The 5,000-nt window shown below is 41.1% G+C and overlaps 1 non-coding gene across 1 annotated transcript; it reads left to right on the plus strand.

The window, feature by feature from the left end:
• The first annotated feature begins 2,289 nt into the window (after window positions 1-2,289).
• LOC123688380 lies at window positions 2,290-2,408 on the plus strand. Its single transcript, XR_006749905.1, has one exon. It is a non-coding gene; the product is annotated as a 5S ribosomal RNA (ribosomal RNA).
• The last annotated feature ends 2,592 nt before the right edge of the window (window positions 2,409-5,000 follow it).

The following is a 5,000-nucleotide window of genomic DNA, read 5'->3' on the forward strand; positions in this document are numbered from 1 at the left end:
TCCGATCTATCTAAACAGTCTCGACGCACCCAACACTCTTTCAAAGTCGGATTACTCGGACTCAATCTGAAAATGGACCGATGCATGACGTCAACACTTAGCCCGCCTCGTCTGATCGATCTAAGCCATCTCGACCCACCCAACACGCCTTCCAAGTCGGATCACTCGGACTTCGATCTGAAAATCTCCGGACTCATTTTTATGAATATCCCCAGTCAGTAAGAACGTTATTTCGCCAATATATACCAACAATAAACCATATTCCAATAGCTGAACCAAAAATATAATTCCCGATCCAAACGTTCTGCATCGCCCAACGCGACCACCTTCCCTATATATGTCAGGAGAGCACAGGGTTCCCCTCCAGACAACACTTACGCTCTATCCCCGACTCTCGGTCGATCGATAGGCCAGGTCAGCGGTGTCTGTTTCGGCCGAAGCTCGGACTTTGGTCAAAATGTTCCGATACAAAATTTGAACCAAGATAGATACAGATATGATTCCTTCTTAAATATACGTTGATTATCGAACAGAATATGGTAAATATTTTGCGATGACCGAGGATTTCATGAATTTTTTTTTTTTTCGAAAAAATTTTCTGTTATCGGAATTTCCTCAAATTTCATTTGGTTGCCTACTAATGCATATTAAAAACGATAATCAACAATCAGAATCATTATTTATCATTTATTTCAATTTTTATAATGAAAAACGTTCACGTCCTTTCGCGCCTCTCGATCGTCGTTTACGTGATGCATCGGTCAGCCCTAGTTTACGTGGTGCATCGGTAAGATCGAGTTCACGTTCTGCATCGGTAAGATCCAGTTCACGTGGTGCATCGGTAAGATCGAGATTACGTGGTGCATCGGTAAGATCGAGTTTACGTGGTGCATCGGTAAGATCCAATTCACGTTCTGCATCGGTAAGATCCAGTTCACGTGGTGCATCGGTGAGATCGAGTTTACGTTCTGCATCGGTGTGATCTAGTTTACGTTGTGCATCGGTAAGATCGAGATTACGTGAAGCATCGGTATGATCGAGTTTACGTTCTGCATCGGTCTGGACTTAGAGATATATTTTCGACGTGAAAATGTTCCGATACAACTTTTGAACCAGGATAGTTAGAGAGATGATTTTTTCTGGGATGTACGTTGATTGGGGAATGGATTGTGGAAAATAACTTGCCATGACCGAGGTGTTCTCGAATTTTTTTTTTTTTTCGAAAAATATTTTCTGATTTTGGATTTTACTCAAATTTGATTTCGTTGCCTTCTAATGTGTTCTAAAAGAGTAAATCAGTAATCAGAATCGAAAAATATTTTTCGGATTTTTTTTTTTTTGAAAAAAAATTTTCTGATTTTGGAATTTCCTCAAATTTGATTTGGTTGCCTTCTAATGTGTTTTTAAAGCGTAAATCAGTAATCAGAATCAATATTCATTGTCGACTTTAATTTTTATAAGGAAAAATGTTCACGTCCTTAAACGCCTCCCCATCATTAGCCCGAGTCCAAGTCGATGTCAGTCCCGAGCGGACGGTGTCAGATACTACCTATCGCCCCGGTCTGGACTTGGCGAGGTATTTCGACGTGAAATGTTCCGATACAACTTTTGAACCAGGATAGTTAGAGAGATGATTTCTTCTATGTTGTACGTTGATTGTGGAATGGATTGTGGGAAATAACTTGCCATGACCCAGGTGTTCTTGAATTTTTTTTTTTTTCGAAAAAAATTTTCTGATCTTGAAATTTCCTCAAATCTGATTGCGTTGCCTTCTAATGTGTTCTAAAAGAGTAAATCAGTAATCAGAATCAATATTCATTGTCGACTTTAATTTTTATAAGGAAAAATGTTCACGTCCTTAAACGCCTCTCCATCGTTACCCCGACTCCAAGACGATGTTAGACCGGAGCGGACGGTGTCAGATGCGACCGATCTCCCCGGTCTGGACTTAGCGAGATATTCCGACGTGAAATGTTCCGATACAAAAATTTAACTGTGATAGTTAGAGAGATGGTTCCTTTTGTGATGTACGTTGATTGTGTAATAGAATATGGAAATAAACTTGAGATGACCGAGGTCTTCTGGGATTTTTTTTTTTTTTCGAAAAATATTTTTCGATTTCGGAAATCCCTCAAATTTCATTGAGATATGTCCTAATGTGTTCTTAAAGCTTAAATCAACAATCAGAATTAATATCCAAAAGTTATTTCATTTTTTATGAGGAAAAACGTTCACGTCCTTTCCGCTCCCAAAAAGTGAGATATCATAGAAAATATCGCAATATATGTTGTTTACGGCCATACCACGCTGAAATTGCCAGTTCTCGTCAGAACACTGAAGCCAAGCAGCGTCGGGCGCGGTTAGTACTTGGATGGGTGACCGCTTGGGAACACCGCGTGCTGTAAGCTTTTTTTTTACGTTCTGCATCGGTCTGCCGAGATAACGTGGTGCATCGGTATGATCGAGTTTACGTTCTGCATCGGTAAGATCGAGATTACGTGATGCATCGGTAAGATTGAGATTACGTGGTGCATCGGTAAGATCGAGATTACGTGGTGCATCGGTAAGATCGAGTTTACGTGGTGCATCGGTAAGATCCAATTCACGTTCTGCATCGGTAAGATCCAGTTCACGTGGTGCATCGGTGAGATTGAGATTACGTGGTGCATCGGTAAGATCGAGTTTACGTGGTGCATCGGTAAGATCCAATTCACGTTCTGCATCGGTAAGATCCAGTTCACGTGGTGCATCGGTAAGATTGAGATTACGTGGTGCATCGGTAAGATCGAGTTTACGTGGTGCATCGGTAAGATCCAATTCACGTTCTGCATCGGTAAGATCCAGTTCACGTGGTGCATCGGTAAGATTGAGATTACGTGGTGCATCGGTAAGATCGAGTTTACGTGGTGCATCGGTAAGATCCAATTCACGTTCTGCATCGGTAAGATCCAGTTCACGTGGTGCATCGGTAAGATGGAGATTACGTGGTGCATCGGTAAGATCGAGATTACGTGGTGCATCGGTAAGATCTACTTTACGTTCTGCATCGGTCTGCCCTTGTTTACGTGGTGCATCGGTAAGATCGAGATTACGTGAAGCATCGGTATGATCGAGTTTACGTTCTGCATCGGTCTGCCCGATATTACGTGGTGCATCGGTTCAGCCCTAGTTTACGTTGTGCATCGGTCTGGACTTAGAGATATATTTTCGACGTGAAAATGTTCCGATACAACTTTTGAACCAGGATAGTTAGAGAGATGATTTTTTCTGTGATGTACGTCGATTGGGGAATGGATTGTGGAAAATAACTTGCCATGACCGAGGTGTCCTCGAATTTTTTTTTTTTTCGAAAAAAATTTTCTGATTGTGGAATTTTCTCAAATTTGATTTGGTTGCCTCCTAATGTGTTCTAAAAGAGTAAATCAGTAATAGGAATCGAAAAATATTTTTCGGATTTTTTTTTTTTTCGAAAAAAATTTTCTGATCGTGGAATTTCCTCAAATTCGATTTGGTTGCCTTCTAATGTGTTCTAATAGCGATAATCAACAATCAGAATCAAAATCCATGGTCGGGTTTGGTTTTTATAAGGAATAATGTTCACGTCCTTTTTTTCAACCCCGACTCATTGACGATGTTAGAACCGAGCCGGCGGTGTCAGATACGACCGATCGCCCCGGTCCCGATCGTCATTTACGTTGTGCATCGGTCTGCCCGAGATTACGTGGTGCATCGGTCTGGACTTAGAGATATATTTTCGACGTGAAAATGTTCCGATACAACTTTTGAACCAGGATAGTTAGAGAGATGATTTTTTCTGGGATGTACGTTGATTGGGGAATGGATTGTGGGAAATAACTTGCCATGACCGAGGTGTTCTCGAATTTTTTTTTTTTTTTCGAAAAAAATTTTCTGATCGTGGAATTTTCTCAAATTTGATTTGGTTGCCTCCTAATGTGTTCTAATAGCGATAATCAACAATCAGAATCAAAATCCATGGTCGGGTTTGGTTTTTATAAGGAATAATGTTCACGTCCTTTTTCGCCTATGTTCTTTTTCGACGTGAAATGTTCCGATACAACTTTTGAACCAGGATAGTTAGAGAGATGATTTTTTCTGGGATGTATGTTGATTGACGTACGAAACTTGGAAAAAAATAGAAAAGACCGAGGTACTCTAGAAAAAAAAATTTATTGAAAATATTTTTTTGATTTCGGAATTAATTCGAAATTCATTCAGATGTCTTCTATCAATATCGCGAAAGAAAAATCAATAATCAGAATCGATATTCATCTAAGATTATTTCCTTCTGGATTGTGTTAACATTCGGTACGATCTTGTCTACGTGATGCATCGGTTTGTTTCTCGGCTCTTGTGAGCAAGTTGGACACTCGAGACGGCCTCCATCGATCGGATTAGGCGGGCTTTAATGTTAACGTGCTGCATCGGTGTGATCTTGTTTACGTCATGCATCGGTATAGCTTTAAATCGCGCCGTAAAGTCGTTCACGTCATGCATCGGTATCTTAAATCGCGCCGTAAAGTCGTTCACGTCATGCATCGGTATCTTAAATCGCGCCGTAAAGTCGTTCACGTCATGCATCGGTATCTTAAATCGAGCCGAAAAGTCGTTCACGTCATGCATCGGTATGGCTTTAAATCGCGCCCTAGGGTCGTTCACGTCATGCATCGGTGGCACAAAAAAAAGACGCCGATGCATGACGTGAGCCGACTTTTCGGCTCGATTTAAGATACCGATGCATGACGTGAACGACTTTACGGCGCGATTTAAGATACCGATGCATGACGTGAACCGACTTTTCGGCATGAAGTCAGCTAAAATTATCGTGTGCATCTTGGGTCGGTCCACGTACCGTAGATCAGAGAGGGACGACGTACATACATCGGATACATTTGTATCCAACAAGTTACGATCGTCGTCTGATCCAGCGGTAATCGGACCTACTCTCGTGAATTTATTTTGCCCCTTGAATAATTTTGTAC

This window comes from Harmonia axyridis, chromosome X, assembly GCF_914767665.1.
Source record: "Harmonia axyridis chromosome X, icHarAxyr1.1, whole genome shotgun sequence".
Taxonomy (NCBI): Eukaryota; Metazoa; Arthropoda; class Insecta; order Coleoptera; family Coccinellidae; genus Harmonia; species Harmonia axyridis.